This window comes from Pteropus vampyrus, unplaced genomic scaffold, assembly GCF_000151845.1.
Source record: "Pteropus vampyrus isolate Shadow unplaced genomic scaffold, Pvam_2.0 Scaffold1, whole genome shotgun sequence".
Lineage (NCBI taxonomy): Eukaryota > Metazoa > Chordata > Mammalia > Chiroptera > Pteropodidae > Pteropus > Pteropus vampyrus.
Window position 1 is genome coordinate 8,068,765 of NW_011888782.1, and position 11,436 is coordinate 8,080,200.

At 34.7% G+C, this 11,436-nt stretch overlaps 1 long non-coding RNA gene across 1 annotated transcript in view; it reads left to right on the plus strand.

Annotated features, from left to right (window-relative positions):
- The first annotated feature begins 265 nt into the window (after positions 1 to 265).
- LOC105289696 overlaps positions 266 to 11,436 on the plus strand; it is an 18,199-nt gene continuing 7,028 nt past the window's right edge. Inside the window, exons 1-2 of the long non-coding RNA XR_895684.1 lie at positions 266 to 278; positions 1,073 to 1,074. This is a non-coding gene — a long non-coding RNA (uncharacterized LOC105289696). The remainder of the gene's footprint in view (positions 279 to 1,072; positions 1,075 to 11,436) is intronic.

Genomic DNA, 11,436 nt, shown 5'->3' on the forward strand with positions numbered 1-11,436 from the left:
GAGACAGGCACATCAGAGAAATATAGCGATTGCTCTGCTTACCTAGAACAGAAGCTACTGGAGATATAAACAAACTAGAAAGAAGACTTAAATGATCATTTTGATGAATGGCTGGAGATGGAGTGGGGACTAGCATGAGAGTGAAGTGACAAATTCCTGGGGACTATATTCATAGGGGATCTTCCATATATTTGTGGGTGCTCTCTATAGGAAATTTGCAATATTCTTGCAGTGAAAAATATGAGAAAGATTCTCTTGTGGCTGCTCTCAAGGGAGGAGTAGAAAAATCATTGTGAAATATGCCCAGAACCTTCTCTATGACAAAGTCCTTGTCTCCATGGGTAAAGGCTTTGCCAGAACGTCATATCTGCTGGAGGAAGGGAACCTCTCCAACATTTGTAACGTTCACAGCCCCAAGTCACAGACCCACTAAAAATGCTGAGATTTAATCAGAAGATTATAGAATGCTTCCCACTCCAGCACCTTACCACTACACCAGCAGGGTTCCAGTATCATAATTGTGGGTTAAAACTCGAAAGATCTGCAAGACAATGATTCTCTACATGGAATAGTACTTAAGGAAGCCTGAAATCATGAAGGGAGGCAAACATGAGGACACTAGAAGAATCTGAAACCTCTATAACATACGACTGCAAAACATTAAACACAGCCCCAATCCTAGAAATAATAGCATAAATCCTCACACTAAAGGCTTATTTATGTTATTACATCAGTTCCTGTTACCCAAAGCAACATGTCTGGCTTTCAACAAGAAAATTACAAGGCACGACAAAAGGAAAAAAATTATAAACAAACCCACAGTGTGAAGAGACAAAGCAATGATCAGAACCAGACTCAGATGTGACAGATGTTGGAATTATCAGACAAGAAATTTAAAGTAACTATAATTAATATGTTAAGAACTCTAAGTTAAAAAGTAGACAAATATGTAAGAACTGAGCAAGAAATATTTAAGATGAGCCTGGAGCATTTGCTAGTGAGGGAAAGTAAGAAAGAGCCAAACAAAACAAAACAGAAAAACACAATGATAAGATATGTCAAAGGGACACAGGAGTCAACCAAAAAAGTTCCCAATGGCCAAAGCTGGAGCAGCAAAATAAAGTATTATTGAATTATAACCCAAAGTATAAAGCAAATGTATAGGAGTCTATACTGATATAAATAACTGATTGAGTAAATATGGAATAATAGACTAAAGGCCCTCATAATAGATACTCCGTTCACAAGGTATTGACACATAACTCCTCATTCTCAGTGTGAGCTGCGCTGAGGGCAGCTCATTGACTTCCTTCCAAAAAATATAGTGTGGACAGCAAAAAAGAAGAGTAACTTATAGAAAAGGAATCTGGTGAACACCACCTCAGCCAGGTGATCAAGGTTAATATCAGCAGTCATAAGGCATGTTAATTGTATGTACCTTTGACATGATGTGATTAGAACAGAGTTTACCTTCAACGCCTTTCTTTCATGAGAAAACACCAGACAAATCCCACTGAGGAATAGTTAACAAAATACCTGACCAGTACTCCCCTAAACTTTTGAGGTCATCAAAAACAAGAAAAGTCTGAGAGGCTGTCACAGCCAAGAGGAGCCTAAGCAGATGTGATAACTAAATATAATGTAGCACCCTAGATGAGAACCTGGGACAGAAAAATAACGTTATATGAAAACTAAGGAAATCTGAATAAAGTATGGACTTCAGTTAATAGTATATCAGCACTGGTTCATTAACGGTGACAAAGAAACCATACTATTATAAAAATGTTACTATTAGGAGAAACTGGGTATAGAATATATGAGAATTCTGTACTTCCTTTGTAATTTTTCTGTAAGTCTAAAACTATTCTAAAATAAAAAGTTGATTTAAAAAACTGGCATAGTGTTTATCATTTGTCAAATTCTTATGTTTCAAAAGTATAAATCATCTATCCCTTTCTAGAATGTTATATATACAAAAAGCTTTACTTTCCACTTATTCCTCTACACATCTTTTCTCTTTATTAGTCTCTATATATGTGTATGTTATATAAAATTTAATATGTTCACAATAACATAAATCTTTAGAACCTTCTGTTATTATCATAAAAAATTGGTACTTTCTCAGTTTGTTTTGTAAGGGACTCTGACAAATCTTTAGATAGATATACACTATTTTAATTATTTCTCACATTATTTTTTGGAGAAGACTACATTTTCATTGTGACACATATGAATTAGACTCAAACTGCTTTGTCTTAAAAAGAACTAGTTTAAATTCAATAGAATAACTTTTAATAATATATTTAAAAATAAGTTACTAAGACCAAGCTATAAATAATTTTAATATACAGCTGCATCATGCTTGATCTTTAAATAATTAACAGAAGTAAATTTAATAATAGAGATTCATCAACTTTGCTGATTTCCCTCCTTCTCTGAATTTGAGTCTGCCGTCTAGTGGATTATGAAAACATGATGAGGCTCATAGTGCCTGCCTTCTGGAAGCACATTTACTGCTGCACCTGAACACAAACACAAGCAGAATCATAAAATGGCAAATTATATGTTCAGATGCCAAATTATAAGACCAGATTGATATTTACACCTGCAATTACAACCCAAAGCACATGGTACACTATATGTTCCAAAGAGATATATGATCACATTTTGCAGGCACAGCCCGACTGCTGGAAATCATGGCTTTCACTGACACACAATGAGTTTTTTGCCTATAATCTTGATGGGACCATTTTAGAGTTATGATTTGGAAGAATGTCTTCCATTACATGTTCCACCTTTAAGGCTATTTCTTCCTCAAAAGAGATGGATTAATCATTGTACCTAAAATAACTTGAAGGATAATTTATATTCATTGATGATAAAGATTTGTTATTTTGGATTTCTGTAAGTCTAAGAATCATTTTTTTCTAAAGTTTATTTCAATATGGACAAGAGAAAAAGGAGAAATAAAAGAATTTTTTAATTTAATTTTTTGGGTGATACTAGTTAATAAAATTATATGGGTTTCAAGTCTGCAATTCAATAGTACATTATCTATATATTGCATTGTGTGTTCACCACCCAAACTCAAATCTCATTCCATCACCATATATTTGACCAAAAGAATTATTTAAAAAAGAAGAGGGAAAAACATTTATTGGATGAAATTCTATCTCATGTTGGGAATTATATGGGATCTTAAATCACATAGACTTTCTGGCTGCAGAAACATAAAAGAAAAAAATAAGGGAGAGAAGGAAAGAAGCATATGAAGCAAGATATAAATAGACTCAAGAAGACTTAGCCAAAGAAAAGGGAAAACGTTCAAATAAATATTTATTCATTTCTCAAAGAAATTTCTGAAAATATAATCTCTCTAGATAAATGGCTCAAGAAAAAGGTGAAAATATTCAAAAAAGACATTTCAAGATCACAGAATATGAAAATTGTGAAAAAAAACTAAACATGGCAGAGCTGCAAATTATAATATGAAAGATGACAAAAATAATGCAAATTAAAATATAATCAATGATGTGTTGGAAAGATGAAAAATACAAAAAATGGTAAAGAACTAATTTATAAAACATTATAATTAAGATGATAAAAATAGAAGGGAAAGGAGAGGTAAATTCCTGAAGATTAGAACTAAGTAAAACAGAAAATACTAGAAATATAATAGAAGAGAATATTGACTCTGCAGATCAAAAGAATTCAACATGTCCTAGGTTTTACTAATAGAGAAAAAATTATGAACAAATGATGAAAACTTTGAGATTGGTTTTAGAGAGCATCACTATTGAAGGGGGAGATAAGCTCAGGTTGGAAAACACTGAGTTTGTGGTTCCTTAAGATATCCCAATGAGATACGGAGTAGGTAGTTGCATATGTAGGTCTTGACCTCAAAAGAAGTATATATTATGTAAGAATGTCTGTAAATATATATGTATGAGTGTGTGTTTGTGTATATGTGCGTGTATATTTCTTATATGGGCTGTTTCTAGAATTTAGTAAATAGATAACACATCTATAATAATATGTAATATATATAATAATTGTTCTTATACAAAAAGCAATTACAGAATTCATAGACTATTGGAAAAAAGTCATATTAAACTAAAAGAAGTTTATTTTTTAAAAAAAGGCTTTTTCTCTTCTGCTCTCTTCATGATGTTGGTTTCTCTGGTTGGATTATGAAGGGTAGAAAACATGGGGCCATATTCTAAGACATAATGCTTCAGTTTCTGATTGGTTCTACAAATAAGCTATAAATGGGAGTAGGGAGTACATTGACTGAGTAAAAGCAATTAACTCACCATCAGAGTTATTTCTTTAGGTTACGTTAAGCTCTTATTAAGGTAAGGACAACATTTATCTGAGAAAAACCTGAAAGATATAGGTCTATAATGGTTAATTTTGTCAGCTTGACTGGGCCACAGGGTACCCAGACATTTGGTTAAACATTATTCTGGGTGTGTCTAAGGATGTTTTGGATGAGATTAACATTTGATTTAGTAGATTATGTGAAGCATTTTTCCCTCTCTTTAATGTAGGTGGCCCTCATCCAATCAACTGAATGCCTGAATAGAACAAAAATCTAGGCAAGATGAAACTTCTCTGTGACTGCTGCATGCTGGAACATTAGTCTTCTCCTGCCTTCAGACTCAGACACACAGGTATTATGCCATCAAGACTCTTGAGTCTCCAACTTGCCAAATATGCAGATAGTGGGACTTCTCAGCCTCCATAATCATACGAGGGAATTCCTTATAATAAATCTCTTCTCTCTTCTCTCTCTCTCTCTCTACACACACACACATGAACACAGATATACATATATCTTACTGGTTCTTTTTCTCTAGAGAACTCTGATTAATATAGGGTCAGAGTAGAATATGGTAAAAACCTACATTAAAAGTATGAAATCAACAAGTCTACATTTGTCAGCCATTAAGATGAGGCAATGGATAAAGCATGATAAAAGCAAGTAAACAACCACATGCTATTGGTCAGCAACTAGTAAATAAAGAACTAGGGTAAATAGTCTCAACCCAAACAGAGATACCAGAAATGATTTTTTTGAAACAAAATTTATTTCTTACTTATTCATGAATTTGTTTTCTTTTAGGATAGAAGCAAATAAAAATACATATTTAGTATGTATTTGAAATTTGGTAGGACATATTTGAAATTTGATAAATCAACAAACTTGATTGAAAGACAGAGTATAAATATAAGATTGTCTTCCGACGCCAATATTTCATTTATAAAAGGATTATAGCAGGATTTTTAAATTAAAAATTTAAAAATTAGCAAAGAAAATCCACATAAATAAAAATGTCATGACACCAGATTATCTATGAATATTTACCAAAATTGGACGTGGTTTAGTTATTTGTGGTAGACACTGTGATAAACCACTTAGACCATCTATGTAGGACAGAAAGATCTCTTCTCCCAGATACTTAGAGTACTGTCAGCTGACTGCCATCCTCTAAAGAGAATCACCCTGCTCAAGACCACACGCTCTTCTCTAAAGCAGCCTACATCCACTGAGTGGTTGATGGGAGGTGAATAAAGGCCCAACCTCTTTGCTCCTCTTTGAGACAACATTGAAAGGCAATCTGAGTTTTAGAGCCTCCCTATGGGGCCCTACAAAATCTTTGTTAAAATTTTGTTGTGATGACATTGCAGTTTATCACCTCCTCCTGAGCAATCTTGCTTCTTCACTTTTCCCTGTAGATGCCTCCTTTTCCTACCCTATGCTGAAGGTTTGGTTGAGGCAACAGCTTAAAGACAATACCCTGTAAGAATGAGACTTTATGAAGAATATACTCTAAATCAATATTTATTAATCCATGCTCTGCTCCCCAAAGCAGAATGCATAGTCTATAAACCAACGGGTGAAAAATAGGGGCAGCTTCACTCACCACTGGTTTGAGTATCCCACCTGGGAAATTTTTGCTTCCCACCCCACATACCCAGGTTTTGGAAGTTTATAGGTCCTAGTTCCCAAATGATAAATCTTCCACTAGGGGACACAGAAAGCGTTCCATGGAATTTTAAAGTGTGGCTGTCACCAGGTACTTCAGACTCCTTAAAGTGCTAAGAAACCAGTATGAAGTACAGGAGTAATTGACTCTAACAAGAAGAAGTCACAAGGAAAGTACGGCTGAATATTTCAGTATCCAGACGATCCCCTTAGGCAACTCTTGCCAATCCCTTGCTCAATTTTGATAGTACACGGACAAATGGGACAATCAAGACAAGAGCTAGGCATGGTGACAAGAGAACTAGATACTTTAGGAATGAGGATTTGAGTCAAACTAGCCAAAGGGGCAGCTAAGGGTCAGAGAAAACTGGAATGGTTAGTAGGGAAGGGAAATAATGAATATTAATTTTGGGAGACCAGCTACAATGGCAGGTACTATCATTCATATCACTAATCTTCCTCTTATATGTTCACTTCAGGAAGATGAAACCACCATGAAAGAGCTGTTTTCAGAACCTGAAGAAGTAAATTTGAACAATGTAAGAGGTGGACCTAAAAATTGCATAACCCAGATATCCCTTCAGCATAAATTAGCCTATTTCTCTAGCTACTGAGACTACTGCTGGCTAATAGACTGGGTTTGGTCTATGGCAAAACATCTAATCCAAATGCATTAACTATGTCGACATTATAATGTGAGCTTTCTCAAGGTGGATATAACAGATGCTATCAATCGGCCTTCAGCTGAAGAGAGCTGCTTCTCCCAAGACCTTAGCACCTTTTTGGGTAGCCTGCATCTGATGAAATATGGTTGTAAAGACCTGGCCCCTTCGGCTAACCTTGGGACAACTGTGAAGGTGCAATCCCAAATTCACAGTACTCTGTGGAGCCATCTGAGGCCTTTGCTATGATTGCATCATGGGCCAACCTTTACCTCTGCTCATCCTGTTTCATTTTCTTCCCATACCAGTATAAATCCAGAGAGCATTCCCTAATTAACTTCCTGAATGCTAATCTCTGTCTCAAGGGCATTCGATCTGTAGTATTGACCAAAAATAAGAGATGATCGAGTGGTTCACATCTTTGAAGATATAGTGAATACAATCATATACTACCATGATTTTGAATAATGCTTGATAATGTACATAAAAGTTCATAATGTAATGTTGAATGAAGAAGCAAGATATAGAATATGAAGACATGTGAGAGAGACAGAGTGAGAGAGATCTGAAAGAAAATACCCCAAGATGTTTATGTAGGTTATATAGACTTAATAAAAATTAAGATTTTTTTTTCTTTTGTGCTTTCTGTGTTTCTGAACACTGCACAATTAATATGTATTGATTTTGTATTAGAAAGAAATTTTTTATTTGGCATTTCATTGCTTGGTCTGATAGCATTGTACATTTTAGGAAATTTTGGTATCAGTGTGATTTTCACACATAGCTGGAGTGACTTTTTCATTTATCATTTTATGGGAGCTGTGGGCTTCTTCATTTTAGCCAGTGTAGTAATTTTTGATGGCTAAGGTACATTTTTTCTCTTCCTTTGGGATGAAATATTGAATAATTATTTTCAAATGTACACTCCCTCAATGAGAGCATCCTGGCCTAACTTCTGACTTGTCTTCCTTTAGGACAAGACCAGGGTGTGCACATTGCACTCCTCACAGTGTTCATGACAAAATGTGGATGTGTGCAGCCTGCTGTTCTTAAACTGTGTCAAAGCATCTAATCCATAGACATCAACTTTCTTGCCATTAGGAACCAGGCTTTCTAAGGATGGTTACCAGGGGTTGCTATCTAGTTTCCAATTTCAAGATACACTCCTTCATACTACATGCAACCTCCTCATGGGTTATTTCCCATCTATTGAATTTATTATCTCCTTTCACTCCTCCAACAGTGCTACTTAACCTTGTACTCAAGAGCACACAATAGAGGCAAATGGAAATAATGGCGGGTGGTGGTGGTAGTGGTGGTGGTGGGGTGTGTGTGTGTGTGTGTGTGTGTGTGTGTGTGTGTAAGGGACAAGGTGCTATCTCTTCCAATAACCAATTCCCTCAGGAGCTGATTTCTTCTAAATTGGAAAGATTCTTTATTTTGAATGACTGGCTGATGTGATGTCTGATTAAGTGATTGTCTTCTGAGCACTGGCACTAGTGACTGATACAGGCTGACAGGCCCAGGTAACCAAAATAGGCATCTACTGCCAGCTACTGTTAAATAAAGCAAGGAAAGAAGAGAATTAAAATATCCCACAACCATGGTCCCAAGAATGAGAATATAGCAACACAGAGGCAACAGGAGCAGAGAGGTAGAGGTGTTAACTAGCTTTCTAGTCTCATTACCATTTTAAGATGAGACGGCTCTGCATTCTCAAGGCAAATCTCACTCTTATTACATATTTCCTAAAACTCATATGATTTCTGTGTCATGCTACCCAGAATCAGCCACATGCATTCCATTCCTTTTTTTCATTTTTTTTAATTCTCTCCCAGCAAAATCAATTTTTTTTCCAGCAAATAGAAGATGAGACATGTGACATTTGTTATCAGAAATGAAAATACATACCCTTGCCTTGCTTTTGGTAATTCATTTTTATCTTTATACATCCACGTTTACTTTTAGTTATTATTTTGAACCAACTTGAACTTTTAAAACTAGCCCAATAACTTGCATGGCATATATAGCTATTAAAGAAAGCTGAATCTGGACAAAGCACGCTGGTAAATTTAGAAGGCAGATTAGTATTACCCAACAAATGTCACTATAATGTGAGGTTCTACATTTTAAAATTTTCCAAGGCCTAATCAGTTCATCTATTTTCAGCAATATTTGACACAGCATAATGTTACTGCATCAAAGGCATTGGGCAATCTTATGGCATTCTTGACTGTGATGGATTTAACTAAGTGAAAAAGGTTTGGGTTTATTCTGGAATCATTGCTTCAAGTGCAAGCAATTTAGAGCTGAATATGCTTGAAATAGTCTACTGCTTTTTCCCCTATGCTAAATTTAGGTGTACACATAAGCAATTTGCCCCAAATAAAAGGTAGCATATTCACCACACATCTAATTATTATTTACCAAAGAGGCCAAATTCAGCTTCTTCATTAAAGGTAATTGAACTCACTACATAGTAAAAAGTTCATAAAATAATCAGATTAGGTTAACTATATGGCAGTGTGTGTGTGTGTGTGTATGTGTGTGTGTGTTTGTGTGTTTAACATAAAAAGAGAATACAAAATAATCAAGAGCTGAATGGTTGATTTAATTTCATCCACAAACACAATGTTTGAAATGGAAATGAAGGGAACTATCTTGATAATTGCTTTCACAGCAATTGAGACAAAAATGTTACTGAAATATTCAAATAGTTGTCTTATTTATCCATCTCATTTTGTACTTCAAAATAGAGACCTCAGCTATCCTAAACTTATCAAATGAATAGTCATTAAAAGAAGTAGATTTCGGTATATAAGTGAGATTAATTGAAAAAAACAAATGACTAAATTAAAAAATGAATGTAAATTAATAAAGCTGGTAGCTATGCAATGCCTTCTGTTTTAAATTTTTTTACATATATGATTTAAGTGATAATTGTTAATAACAAGACATAGACAAAATTCAAATTTGAGAATTGTTGTTTTCTTCATTTCTCACCACCACTAGTAATCTATCCCATTTTAGTCCAATTATTTATAAAATAATAGCAGTGGGATATAAAAATATATACCACCTGACTTATCAGCAGGTACAACTCCACTCATCTACTCTTCTCTCTTTGCTGGCCCTCATGCATTCACTCAGTCATCCATCTGACAAACATTCGTCATTCCCAGGATTATGCTGAAACTGATATATACAAAAAGAAATAGGCATAAAATTTGGTGGTTAAATTCTAGGTGCTTATGCCACATATAATAGACTGTGTGATAGAGTAAATCAGTGAGATCTGGGTTAAGAGTCTGACTATGCCACTTTCTAACTGTGCGTAATAGATTATTAGTTGTCTGTCCCAAATCTATCTCTGACTTTGCTTTAGAAACAGAAACTTTTCTTCCTTCCCCCTTTCCCACTAGCAGTACTGCACTCATTCCTATGATTCTATGATTGACCAATGGCTCTTAAGAGTAGTTGTTGTGGGGGGCGGATGCGGCTTCCGAGAAAAGTCTTTAATAGGGGGACACACAGCTGCAGTGGACCTGTTCTAATCTTACCCATAGCTTCTCCTGCTATTTGAGTAGAACATAGAGTGATTTCCATAACTTCAGCAGCCATTTTGGGTAGTGAAGCAAACTTGTGAATGAATGTCAAACACAAAGTTGCCAGAGCAGGAAGAGAAAGAGTATGAGTCCATGATGACTTATTAGAGGCTTCAAACAAATCATGGACTGCCTACATCTAAATAGTTTAACTTGTGAATTAAATTAGTTTCTATTATGTTTAAGTTAACAGTTATTTTTAACTTATTATTAACGTAAAATGTATAATCTTGGCTAAGTCCCCAATTCTCTCTGAGCCTCCTTCTCTTCAGCTTTAAAACAATACCAGTTTTGTAGAATGATTAACGAAAGGTTTAATGTCTGTAAAACAGCAAGCACATATTACAGTTGTGCACAGCAGATGTTCCCTGGGCCTGGGACACTGTGGTTTTATTTTGATTGGTCAGAATCTGTGTCTTACCAGGGATTGATTCAGCTTTGAATTATCTCAGAATATATTATAGAAATTATCTCATAATCTATAGAAAAACTGAAATTATAATAGGATTAGAATAAGAGAGAAAGACAATAGAGATGTCAGATGTATCAGTGAGGGGTCCACTATTTGGTACTAAACATAAGTGCTTTTGCCTTTGGAGGTCTATGACCTGATAGAGTTATTGGGAAGAAAGAAATACAAATGAGGAATATTTATCTCATATCTGTGGCACTTTGGCATTCATGGAAGATGAGGCCATTAGAAAAAATTATCAGCAAAATATAAGATGTACATCTTGCTACAATGAGAACTGAAAAGTAGGAAAATCTGATTTAGGAAAGCCATGGGAGTCATCTTGTCCAAATTGATATTGTCCAAACTAAATGCAGGTTCTGTATATGTTTATAAAGTTTAATTCTTATTTAATCATTTTAAGTATTCCTCAAATATATGTATCTGTTTTAAGATGCATCAAATGCATTTTGGAAATAAGTGGGTATACACCAAACAGTATTTAAAACAAATGAATTGACAGATAAATGTAGAAGAATTAAATGGAACTAGGTAATCATTAGTTTTGTCTTTGGCTTTAGGTAGAATTTATTATTGTAACCTGGTCATAAATGCTGACCACTTCCAAAATAACGTTTGTAAATTTGTTTTAAGCCCTGATGTTTAACCTAATTAACACAAATAAAGAAAATGATAATTGATAAACACCAGGTTCTGCATGACATTTAT